At 48.6% G+C, this 13,340-nt stretch overlaps 1 long non-coding RNA gene across 1 annotated transcript; it reads left to right on the top strand.

The window, feature by feature from the left end:
- Nucleotides 1-271: 271 nt before the first annotated feature.
- LOC122915755 lies at nucleotides 272-13,010 on the top strand. The gene is made up of 4 exons (XR_006386088.1): nucleotides 272-542; nucleotides 3,731-3,814; nucleotides 10,444-10,521; nucleotides 12,879-13,010. It is a non-coding gene; the product is annotated as an uncharacterized LOC122915755 (long non-coding RNA).
- Nucleotides 13,011-13,340: the final 330 nt, after the last annotated feature.

Below are 13,340 nucleotides of genomic sequence, written 5' to 3'. Positions count from 1 at the left end.
TCCTGGGCAGAAGAGGAGCCGAACTTGATTAAAAGGATACACTGTGGGGCGCCTGGGTGGCTCAGTGGGTTAAGCCGCTGCCTTCGGCTCAGGTCATGATCTCAGGGTCCTGGGATCGAGTCCCGCATCGGGCTCTCTGCTTCGCAGGGAGCCTGCTTCCTCCTCCCTCTCTCTGCCTGCCTCTCTGCCTGCTGGTGATCTCTCTCTGTCAAATAAATACATAAAATCTTAAAAAAAAAAAAAAAAAGGATACACTGTGTACTGACCATGTGACCTTGAGCAAGACACTTAACTTCTCGAGCCCGAGTTTATTCAACTGGGAAACAGGAATAAGAATATTCACTGAGTCTGTGTCGGGACCCAATTACCATCCTCACCAAGCCTCCTACCCAAGTGAGCTCCTACAGTGTGCGACGTGGTGTGCAACGTGGCGTGCGACGTGGCGTGCGTGGGAGCCGCTTTCTTGGCCCGATCTCCTTCACTCCTCGCCACCATTCGTGGACAGACGTGAGCTCGCAGCTAGCGGGACTTGGACTTGACAGGTGAGGAAATGAATTACAAAACGGTTAAATAACTTGCCCAAAGCCACGCAGCTGGGAGTGAAGGGGCAGAAAATTGAACACATGCCAGGCTCTCCGCCCCTGAACTCTTGAGTCTCTACCTTTTTCAAGGTCTCTCTGCTGACTCCCAGTCGCCCTGAACCGCCTCTTTTTCTCTCACCGTTTTCCTCCTTCCATTTGATTGACTGCATTCCCCTCTGGTTAATACTTCCAGGGAGGAAGAGGAGCGGGGAGGCGTCTCTTCCACGCCCTGACCCTCACCCTTTCTCAGCAACCTGCTTTCATCTCCCAGGGCCCCCAGACACCCCTGGGCTCGCGTGCAACATGGCCGATACCTGCCGTTTTGAGTATCAAATAGCTAGTGAGGGTCATGGCTGGGCCTGAGAACAGGAGACAGAGGCTCATGAAATGAACTCAATTTGTGCCCTTTCCCAGGGCACGGGGGAGGAAATGACAGTGACTTGTTGCTTGGGAAATGCTGATGGGCGGCCTGGTATCCTGGGAATGTGCTCGGATGATCAGGGGCTGCTTTTGCTGCCTCTCCCTCTCCTCCCCATTCTTGGGATGGTACTTTGGACTCCTCGCCACAATTCCCAGGCCCCAAAGAGCAATCGGAGTCTGCTGTTTTCCCCATCTCGGTGCTTCTTTAATAATAATCAAGCTCTATATGTATATGCGCATGTGACCGGTTCGATGAGAGGTATTTGATGCTAATTTATCCTCTGTGGTTGTACGAGGTTTTAAGTGAAGAAATTGATTCAGAGATGTCAAGAAACTTCCCCAGGATCGTACAAGCAGAAATCATGAAACCAGGACCCAGATACAGGGTCTGGATTCCTTAACCACTGTGTAACCTTATTTCGACTCAGACTCACCTCAGGCGATTCCCCTCCCCAGAGTGGACCCATCCTTGCTGCTTTTGCATTGAACTTGACTACCTACGGTTCCACCACTTGGTTGGTCTGGAGCAGACCCTCCCTTTGCCCATGTGTGGTGCCACGGTGTTTATAATGAGGCACTCATCTCGCGGGGTAAAGGCGAGGACACATCAGAGGCAGGCGATGAAATACGCAACTCACTAGACATTTGACTCAGCTCCAACTATTTCCTGCTGCTTGAGTGGGAGGGTCGCAGGTATAGACCCTGGCCTTCAAGGATTGTAGAGTCGAGGGAACTAATAGCGTGAACTTAATAGCTCAGACCCAAGGTGGGATATCCTGCATGCAAACAAAATCCTTTGGAGTGGAGGACGAGGAAAGAATTCCAACAGTGGGAAATATTTGGAGGAAGTGGTTTGAGCCAGGGCTCTGAGGTTCTTTGAGTCAGATGGAAGGATGGTAGGTGATTCCCGACCGGCTGAGAGACTAAGTACAGACAGCAGCGGGGACATGAGGCACAGACGCGTGGTATGTGTGCAGGCACAGCGAGTCTACCTTTCTGTCCGAGGGTTGAGGAGGATAAAGCAGTGGCCAGTCTACGCAGGTTTTCCAGCGGTGATGAAGACCTCCACATATACTCTGTATGAGAGGAGAAGCTCCTGCAGCCTTCGAACAAGGGCATGACATAATAGCCCCCCCCCGGGGAAGACCCTTTTGGGGGTGCTCGAGAGAGACTGGGGGCGTTGGAATAATCCAGGTACAAGGCAGTGAGGATCTGAGCAAGGGCCATTACAGAGGCCATGGTGGGGAAAGGTGAATGCACTAAGCTTGGGCAGGGAGGAGGAAGGAAGGGATTTCTCGGACCATGGTATGGTTACCCTCTACCTCTGCTCTATGCACCCTGCTTCCCTGGGAGCCTGAAGGGAGCCTGGGAGGAAAGCCCTCGCTACTTCTCTGTGTTTGCTGGCCTTGTGACTGTGCTCAGAGCCATAGGTCCCCTCCTTCCTCTGCTTTTCTGCATTTGGATGATTTTCTTTATAATGATTGTCATAGTCATAACTATAATAATTATAGAGGCAATAATATGATTCTGAATGGATGGAGAGTCCTTCTTCTGAGGATGCTAATGTGTGTGAAGGGGGGGCAGAGAGGGTCCTACCAGAAATATGATTGGATTCAATTTGGTAGAAAACAACTCTCAGCAGCGTGGGGAAGACCTAGGGGTCTTCACACGAGGGCCGCGTTTCCGGTTTCTGTTCCTGAATTAGGACACATGTTCCCTCTTAGTAACGGCAAAATCTGCCCTGCTCCCTGGTGAGCACCTCCTGGATGCCCATTTGCTGGAAGTGGTGGAGAAGCTACTTTGGAAGTTCATCTGGCCTCCCTATCTGGGACCAGCCGTCCCTGGGATCCAAGGTGTACAGGGACCCCTCCATCCCTGCTTTAGCCTGTCTCATTGTTCAGCCATACATTTAGCTTTTAATAGCAATACACAATATGTCATGGCATTTTATAAATTACAAAGTCTGTTTGAATTCGTGGTCTCATTTAATCCTTGCTGTCACAGAGACTAGCATTATTTTATCGTCCCCACTTTACAAATGCATTAATTTATTCAGCAAGCCCGCATGGGGCACTGGTCATGTGTGGGGCCCTGTGCTGGGCAATGAAACCCTACACTCTGAGATTAAGTGATTGACACAAACCCAAACAGGATCTGAACTCAGGACATCCTTCCCCAAGCCATGTCCTCTTTCCCCCTTCCATGCCACTGTGTTAATTTTTAGCTCCGTGAATTACTAAAGTTTAACACTTTATCACATGAAACATGCATTCATTTTGTTTTTCCAAACATAGGGGAACGTTTTATCAAAAAACAAAATAAAGGAATTTACAATTGCAAAAAATAATAACTATTAAAACCTATTGTGGCGAGGAATGTGCCAGTTTGTTTTATATCCCCAGTTATGCTTGGCAAGACAGTTAGGCACGTAGGAGTTTCCATAAATATGAGTAAACTAGAAGGTCCTAAAACTCCAACCTTAGTTCACGTTCTCCTCAAACACTGGTCTCCATTCTCAACTCCAAAAGTCTTCCCAGCACTTTATTTCTGAAACATTTGGAATCCTTCCTTTTAAGTTATTTTGCAGCCAGTTTTTAAATAATGTTACATATTTTAGAAGAATATTAATATGTTCATTATAAAGATAGAACAATTGAGGCTAAGTGCAGACAGTTTAAAGTCCCAAACTCCTTTTCAACGATTTGACAGCTGGTCTTCACTGCCTGTAGGTTCTTTAGACGGATAGAGAAGGATGGAAAGTCAGAAGTGCTTAGGGGCTGACAATTTCCCCCCACTCTGCGTAGTCTGCGCGGGTAAGTAGAACCTTCAGTTGCCCGGGCGAGTGCTGCCACCGTGTGGTGGCACTTGATATCTGCTGCTCTTCCTCCATGTGCGCCTCCCGCTGGGGGGGAAATGCTTCCTTCCACTGGGTACCACGGGCGCAAGGAGATATGGAGGGGAAAGAAAAGAAGGAATTATGGTCTTCTTGGGGCTTACGTTCTGGGGTGTGTTTGTGTCTAGGGGGAGATGGGCAATAAATGAGAAAAACCAGACAACGTTAGATGGTGCTAAGTGCTATGCTCGAAAACAAGGCAATGTGATGACATGACTGCAGAGGGGACCTACTTCCCCCGGTTGGGGGGCAGGAAAGGCCCCTGGGAAGAAGCGATGTTTATTTCCAGAGCTGAAGGATGAGCGGGAGTCAGGCACGAGAAGGGACATTCCCAGACAGAGAAGCAGGATGACGTCAGTGGGCCGACTGGCAAGTGTGTGAGAGAAGTCCTCCCCGATGAGGTCAAGAGGCAAGCAGGGGTCAAATCTCACAGAGCCTTCTAGACCATTCCATGTGCAATAGGAACCACCAAAGGCTTCTAGAAAAGGAGTGATGTGGTCTGTGATGCCATGTGAGTCTCTTTGTGTTTGCGTCTGAACCAGGCATTAAACGGAAGAAGCTGGTAAAAAGAGCCATGCTGGAAGTCTTGCCAGAAACTGTGAGCAGACCCATACTATAGGGCAGCACCTTTAAGCTATCTGCAGAATTTTATGAATTCCTGATGCCTGCCTACAACACAGGGGCAATCCAATTAGAGGAGCTGAGGATGGGTCCAGGCTGGGTTCTCACCCAGCCCTTCCCAGGGCTCCTGTGCATCACTGGAGTTAACAACTGTCATGTGTTGGGGAACCTTGGTGAAGGAAGAGCCCTTAAAGTGAGGGCTCAGGAGGGTCTGTGGGAGTCCAGGGACCCTGCACTTGGCTGTGGGCTGACTATCACTCTCATGGGCTGTGAAAAGAGAAGGAAAGGGGGAAGAAAACAGATGGCAGAGGCTTGGGTATTGATGAGAATGAGCTGGAGTGAGTCATGGCTGTGGGACTGAATTTATTATAGTGGGAGAAGAAGAAGCACAAAAAAGCACGATTGGAGGGCGGTCAGAGCCAAGGCCTGGGCATGGGGGCCCTTGGCATGTTTGGAGGCACACTCTGGCTGCCACTTGTAGACCCCCTCCTGTCCTCAGACATCCCACCCTGCCCTGTCTCCCAGATGCCCCTCCTCTCCCTGGAGACTTCCAGGCAGAGCAGCTGCTCCCAGAGCTGAGGCTGGGGACCAGACTCCCACATTCTTGGCAGCTGGCCTCACCCGGGTGTACTCTCTCGGGCACCAGGCTCCGATGGATGAATCATCAGTGCTCTTTTGGTGGCAAGTGTCAGCAAACCCAACCCAGAGCCGCTAAAGCAAAGTACGAATTTATAGGTTCAGGTGGCAGAGAGTTTAAGGATAGAACTTCAAATGTAGCTTTGCCAATCCATGGCCAGGGAAGTGAAAGGCTCTGATTGATCTGGTGTGGGTCATGGTCCCATCCTGGGAGCAGGGGTGGACTCACTACCATCATCTGAAGAAAAGGCCTGGGAGTCAGGAGAGAACCATCCACTAGTAGAAAACCATCAGGGGCTGTCACACCAGGCAACAGATGCTCGCATGCACTAAACCAGCCCATGTTCCCTGCAGAGGTCCACAGGATGGGGGAATAACGTGGAGTTTATAATCTGCCTTATTCCGTTGATCAGTTTGGGTAACTGTGGGCTGAGCTTGAAGATTTTGAGAAGTCCTGAGGATGTAACCTCATGGTTACATGAGGTTACATGAGGATGGTTGAAGGATGGTGAAGTGTACTTGTCATTGAATGTGGCAGATGATTTCATTATTCTCCAGTAACAGACCTAGTGGATACTGAAGAATCACGGCTGTCTTGCTTGCTTTTCCCCATCCAAGCCCCAGATAGAGTAACTTCTTGGGGGAAAGATATGCCTATCCATGGTGACAAGGAGAAGGAGAAAAGGGACTCCCCTCCCCCAGGGTGGCCAGGTAATTTACTGGCACTTGTTATGTCATCCAACTAACACCTATTTGTAAATGGTAGTGGGTAGATGCTGCAGACATGGGGGCTCAACCCAGCCTGAGATCTCAGAGCCAGGACTGGGTGATGGTGGTGGTGATAATCAGATAATCAGAGGAAGCAAGGCTCAGTTCAATATCAACAACTGGACTCATCAGACCGAAAGAGCTAGCACAGGGCTATGTGCAAGTGGCAGCAGTGGGGTCCCCGCTGGGCGGGGTCTGAGTTAAGAAGGCAAGAACTATAGACATAGAGGTTAACTCGCAGTCAGCGCTCAAGCCTTCAGTACTGACACATTTCTTATTCCTGGAATCCCTTTGAAATGCCCTTGGTCCTGACCAGTTTGGGAGGGAAGTGCCTAAATTTCTCCTGCTGCTATCTATGCATCCAGAACTGTGATTCGAGATCAAGAAAGATATTAACACTGAAAGATTTCCACTTGGACCTTGGGATGGCCCAAAGGAGCAGCCGAATTGCACAGCTTGGAAAACTCATAGTTTTCCAGCTGAGTGTAATAGACAGAGTTAAAAAAAAAAAAAAGACAGAGAGGGAGGGAGAAAAAGAAAGAATGAAAGGAGGGTGGGGGAAATCAAGCAAACAAGAAAGAGAAGTGTCATGATTCACAGTAGAAGAAGGTAGGAGGGCTCAGAAGGAAGGTTGGAGGACCCACATCTTCACTGTCCCATGCCCACTTAGGGTCAAGCCTCCTATCCGCCTGCTTGCCTGGGGAAGGACGAGATGCACAGGGAGGGGTCATCTCATCCCTAGCTAGCTCAGGGCATTTGCGATCTCACCTCTTTTGCCTAGAAGGTCTAAAGAATTACTTTCTTGGTTGTGAAGGACGTGATCCAATTAGAACATCAGACACAAACTGAAAGTCATTAATGGCTGAATAAAGGTAACAGGGAACAGACTTACAGAATTAAGGAAAGAGACCAAGCAGAAAGCAGATAACTTAATTTCCATAATTCAGACAGCAGCACAATTTAACAACCCTATTGACAGCCTTGAAAGTCCGTCAAGGAGAAATAACCCTCACGTTGCAAGAACTCCTAAAGAAAAGGAAAAGGGAAAGGACAACAAAGTTATTTTGTTCTTTATATAAAAAGCCAATATGTTTTTCGAGATAATCAGATTTGTAAAACCATTTGTCCTATCCAGTTTGTCCCATGTGGCAGAGGAGTCTGATCGTGCAGAGCCCCAGCAGCGGGACAGATGGATACCAGTGCTTGGTTGGAAGCCTCCCCACACCACTCTTCCGGGTCATCCAGTGGGTCCTCTGGGGCTTCATCTTCCTGCTCTCCTGCCACTGGCACCAACTGTGCCTGCCCCTCAGTCCCAGGTGTCAGGAAAGATCCCCCCTGCAGTTATGACTCCTGAGCCAACTTTGGAGAGCCTGGCCAGGTGGCTCCCAGGCCTCCTGGGTTGCAAGGGACAGCAAGATGGGGGCTGGCCCCACCTCCAGAGATGGGTCAAGGAACAGCCCCCTTACTACCTATTGAGAGTCTCTGCTGAGAATTCCTGCCAGCAGCAGCCTGGGGCAGTGTTTTTGCTGGTCTGCTTGTAGATCTCAGATGTGGGCAGAGTGAAGTATCAGTTTTCAGGACAAAAAATAGGCAGACAAACAAGGAAAATGCACACTCCATAACTCCATAGTCACAAACCAAAAAGAATGAGACACTAAACAACCATCTGGAGATGATGAATGTAGCAGAGATAAAACCAGTGACCATACAGCACATAGGGAAAATCATAGCAAGTGTAAAATATGTAGCAATAATCCAGACCTTAAAAAAATCCTTCTTAGAACACCTCAGCAAGTAATTAAAATAGTTAGAAATCAACAAATCAGTCAGCCCTTACAAAAAACTAATTGTAACAGTGAAAAAAAAATCAGAAAAAAAAAATGAAACTGAAAGTACTATTAACCCAAGAATGGAAACCAAGATTTGATTCTTTATTTAAGAGTACGACTAGAATAGTCTGGCTTGACCAGCCAACAAAGAAGAGAAGGAATATTATGAGAATATTAACTCGCTTTAAAAAGGCAATTATCATCTTTTAAAAAGGAAATTATCATCCTAGAAAAATCGTATTTTTCCCTAATGTGATATATCAGTTCATGTAACTGTAACTGCTGTGAACTACTATGCAAATAGAATTACACTGCCTGAGAATATGAACCGTCGGAAAATCTAGAGCTCAGGTCTTAAGGGTCATCTGAGGTCTCAACTCAGATCCCAGGAGGAGCAAGGGACAGCAGCTCCTGGTGGGGGCGGGGCTACCACCCTCCATCACTGCCATGCCCTCCCCTGCCACAGAGGGCGCTGTAGATCCCTGGCTCTCCTGTCTGCCCACTGCTGGGCTAAGACCCAGGACTGGCAAGGGGACATCTCTAGAGGGAAGGGCAGTGGTGACAGCATTCCCACAGCATTAGTTTCCATCTGTGCTCTTCTCTGGGCTTCTGAAGGCTCGACTCCTCACACGCAGTCCTTCCTGACGTTCACCTACACTCCCTCCCACCTACCCAAATGCTGTGCCAACACTGTCCTCCTATTCTAACCACCCGGAACCCCCCAGGCATTGTCCTTGTTCTTATTCTCCTCGTGTTCTCCACTCCTGAGCACCACGCTGAAGTTTTCCAAGCCGTCCCTGAAGGGTGGCTGCTTAGTCACCATTTGTCCTAACCAGTTTGTGTTCAAGGGGTGTTCACACACCGGTTTTCCATCCCCCTGACCCTTCCACACTAAGTTCATTAGTGAGCTTAAAACGGAGTTTAAAAACACAAGTGACTTGTTCACTGACCCTTTGCTTATTGATCCTTTCATGGATATGGATTCCTTTGCCCAAGAGTAGACAGGATGACTCCATTTTCTTCTCCAATCGAATATAAGAACAGCAGGAAACACATGAAGTCCACTATCCTCAGCTTGGGGAGGGGGGATTGTGGTTGTAGCATCTAGGATCCCCGGTTTCTGTCAGTTCACAGTATTGATGAGGGTGTAAAACGTGTATGCAAACAATGACCACGCAAATGTAAGTCAAGGTAGCAGTCAGAACACAAGTTCCTTGGAAGTTCTAGGAAGATACTGGTGAGAGAAATCAACGAAGGACTTGTGAAGGAGGGAACAGTTTGGCAGGGTCTTAGACCCAATTTTAGGATATGATGAAAATTTTGTAGAATTTATATTTTTAAAGATTTTATTTATTTATTTGACAGAGAGATATTACCAGTAGGCAGAGAGTCAGGCAGATAGAGAGAGAGAGAGAGGGAAGCAGGCTCCCTGCTGAGCAGAGAGCCCGACGTGGGGCTCGATCCTTTGACCTGAGTTGAAGGCAGAGGCTTAACCCACTGAGCCACACAGGTGCCCCAAAAACTTTGTAGAATTTAAGGGAAAATGTAAGCAGTTGGAGTTTCAGATGGATGCACAGGCAGGAGGCAGTTGTGCTAACAAGAGGGTACAATGACTCTCCATATATATTTTCTAAAAGTGCCATTTCCCCCATTATCTTTAAAAAGTAACACGCTGGGGCAGCTGGGTGGCTTAGTCGGTTGAGCATCTGGCTTTGGCTCAAGTCATGATCCCAGGGTCCTAGGATAGAGCCCCGTGTCGGGTTCCCTGCTCAGCGGGGAGTTTGCTTCTCCCTCTTCCTCTGCCAGCTGCTTGCCCTGCTCATTCTCTCTCCCTCAAATAAATAAATAAAATATATTTTTAAAAGATTCTATTTATTTATTTGAAAGAGAGAGAGAGAGATCACAAGCAGGCAGAGAGGCAGGCAGAGAGAGAGGGGGGGAAGCAGGCTCCCTGCTGAGCATAGAGCCCGATGCGGTACTCGATCCCAGGACCCTGAGATCATGACCCGAGCCGAAGGCAGCGGCTTAACCCACTGAGCCACCCAGGTGCCCATAAATAATTCCTCTGAAAAAAAAATAACATGCTGTGGGGCACCTGGGTGGCTCAGTGGGTTAAGCCGCTGCCTTCGGCTCGGGTCATGATCTCAGGGTCCTGGGATCGAGTCCCACGTCGCGCTCTCTGCTCAGCAGGGAGCCTGCTTCCCTTCCTCTCTCTCTGCCTGCCTCTCTGCCTACTTGTGATCTCTCTCTGTCAAATAAATAAATAAAAATCTTAAAAAAAAAGTAACATGCTGTGGGGGAGGGTTTTTAATAATACAATAGGAGATGTTAGAGGAGACAGTATATCTATGTATATACATATATTTTTTTAAAATATTTATTTATTTATTTACAAGAGAGAGCACCTGTGAGCAGGGGGAGGAGCAGAGGGAGAGAATCTACAGCAGACCCCCTGCTGAGAGGAGTTTGGAGTCCAACTTGGGGCTTGATCTCATGACCCATTAGATCATGACCTGAGCCAAAACCAAGAGCCACCCAAAGACCCCAGGAGGAGGCCGTATAAAACCAGTATTGTTTGACCTGTAGAGAATTCAGTCCAAGGGTAGCACATGTCTAGGCTCTTGTTCCATTACTGGTCAATGGTGCAGACTTGGCCTCCTGGCAGGGACCATCCAGGTAACTTTTCTGTTCTCAGATCCTGATGGAGATGAGAAGGTGTGTGAGCAAACAAGTGGAAACTGAAAATGCATGGAGTGTTTCTGAGGAATAGGGAGTAAGTAGACCACTTTCTCTTTTTTTAAAAATTGAGGTGTAATCGACATACCCTGTTTTATTAGTTTCCAGCGTACAACACTGTGCCCCCTCTACCATCCACGTGCCAGGGTCCCAGGTTTTCCCAACTGGCCTCTGACTGTAGCATAGCAGCCCTGTCTCCGCTGAGCATTCAGTCTTTATAGGATTTTAATTTCTGAGTTTGGTCTTTGGCAGCTTTTTCTGCTTTCCCACAAAGGGAAAAAAGGCCTTTTTCTGAACTGCTAAGGATGTCCTTGGGCCTTCATGCCTGTTTTTATTATTATTTTTCCCAATTAATTTATTTGAAAGAGAGTGAGTGAGAGAGAGAACATGAGCTGGGGGAGGGGGATAAGCAGAGAGACCAACGCAAGGCTCGACCCCAGGACCCTGGGATCATGACCTGAGCCGAAGGCAGATGCTTAACTGATTGAGCCACCCAGGTGCCCCTTCACACCTGCTTTTCAATTATTTAATTATCCTCAGGCCCCTTTGGGGCCAATGCAGCTTGCCAGCCAGATGCTGATGTCACTGCCCTTGAATGCCTTACCTTTCCTCCCCAGATCCCTGAATTGCACCCACCAGGGTCTCCCCTCCACTGGCGTCTTCCGCCAAGTAACCCTCAGCACACTTTTAGCAACTGAGCCCCCATGGCCATGGATGGGGGTCCTCATTACCTTCTGGGTACTGAGTGATCCTGTCCCCAAACCCCATCTTTACTGCCTGCTTTCCCAGCTCTTCCCTGGTACAAACTATATCCATTTGGATCCTTCAGGAAGCACGTGGTGAGATGCAGTTGAGAGGGTAGGAGGTCCATTAGATGGGCGTATGTGTGAAAGATATGGGAGGAGGAAGGAGAACTGGATAAGGAGAACCCTGGGCTGTGACAGAGTTTGGACAGTCTTAGTCAACCCCATGGGAACCGCCCCCCCCCCCAAGAGAAGGGCCCTTTCACCACCATTGCACAGAATTGGCCAGACCTTAGCCCCTCTGCCATGCTCAGTCACTGGCTGGGAGGAACGTGGATTTGATTCCATGCTGTGGCAAGTCCTGAGGGGCGACCCCTGGAGACTGGCAGCCTAAAGTATATCTCACAACTGAAGAGTTCTTTCCTACAGGGAGATTCACAAAATGCATCTCTTTGACTGCCATGGAAACTTCTAGAAGCTGGGTCAGAGAGAGAAACTTCCTCATTCCAGGGCTGGCAGACTGCAGAGTTTAGAGAAGCTTAGCGGGCTCTGTTCCCTGGGCTGGGAGGCACAAGAGGTTTTGGGGTCCAAGCTACGAAAGTCTTTTTCTCGACAGAGGTCAATGAGCCTTTTTATTCAAAACCATTTGAATCTGATGTGAAGGTTAGACACGTGTAGGGGAAGGAAGATATCTGGGGAGTGGAAGCTAGAAGGAGGTCATGGAAAAGAGGGAGCATTTCAGTAACTTTTGTAAGTCCTATCTCTTAGTCCCTAGGGAACACAGGAAGAGTATTTGCAGATCAAAGACTCTCTGTGGGCTACGCATCTCGAATCTACTAGAGGGGCTGATCCTGTTTAACATCATTATCTAATCAGGAGATTCCCAACAAACCATTAAGTATTGATTTAAAAGGAACATTTTTTTTTTCTCTCTAGTACAAACCCAACCAGTCCCGTAAGAATGAGACTGGAGAAGGGAGTTGAGGGAGATTGGAAGGGGAGGTGAACCATGAGAGGCTATGGACTCTGAAAAACAATCTGAGGGTTTTGAAGGGGTGGGGGTTGGGAGGTTGCGGGAACCAGGTGGTGGGTATTAGAGAGGGCACGGATTGCATGGAGCACTGGGTGCAAATACTGTTATGCTGAAAAGAAATAAAAGATTAAAAAAAAAACTGCTGAGGGTTTTCTCACTGGAAAGGTAAAATTTATTACAACATTTTTCATCAAGTCCCTTGGCCTGGGTCACGCCCATGAGACAGGATGCGTCCTCTGTTCAGAAGCTGGAAGCCCAGATCTGCGCTCATCATTGCTTTGTATGTTCCCCAAGCATGCACCCCCCAGCCCACGCCACTCAAGCCCTTATCAGTGGTTGGTGAGGACAGGATCCATGTCAGGCAGGGGCAGCCCATGGACACAGGGCTCTAGCCTTCTGGGTCGAGTGTTCAGGCTCGAGCTGAGAAAGGGAACAAGGAGCCACGGTGTGAAGGGTGCCCACGTTCTGTGGGACTGGGACCAAGACCGCTCGCTGGTCAGCGGGCGAGGCCCTCCCCGCCCCCTTTGATCACCAGTGCCACTTGGCAGGCAAGACCATGGGGTGGGACATTGTTGATACTGGAACATGCTTGTGTTTTGTTTCCATCTCCTATTCTAGTGGTGACACCGTGGGCAACCTTCTTCTTTGTGTCTCCAGGAGAGAGAGTTTCCACCATCTACCGGGAAGCAGCGGAAGCCAGGGAAGCTTCCAAAGATCCACCGTGTGTTTCATCCATCTGGGTCCCAACTGCACCCCAACCCCTAGCTTGGCGCAGCGGCCACGGGGGCAGGCTCCATGCTCAACAGTGATCAGTTGGGTGTCCTGCTGATGGTGCTGGTTATTCCTGTCAAAAATGACACTGTTCCCATGGCAAATGTCAGCTATACACAGCTATATAAACTTAAGTTAGAATTAATTCAAATGAAAACTTAGTTACTTATTGTACGAAAAGATTTCAAGGCCTCAGTAGCCACATGTGGCTGGTGGCCACCCCGTTGGATGGTACAAACACACAATTTCAGCATCATCAGAAGTGCTGTTGGTTAGTCAAGGTCACTCATGGTGTCACAACGTCCTTGC

Source organism: Neovison vison, chromosome 8 (assembly GCF_020171115.1).
Source record: "Neovison vison isolate M4711 chromosome 8, ASM_NN_V1, whole genome shotgun sequence".
Taxonomy (NCBI): domain Eukaryota; kingdom Metazoa; phylum Chordata; class Mammalia; order Carnivora; family Mustelidae; genus Neogale; species Neogale vison.
Note: the sequence above shows the minus strand (reverse complement) of the source record. Positions and strands in the feature narration are given on the sequence as shown.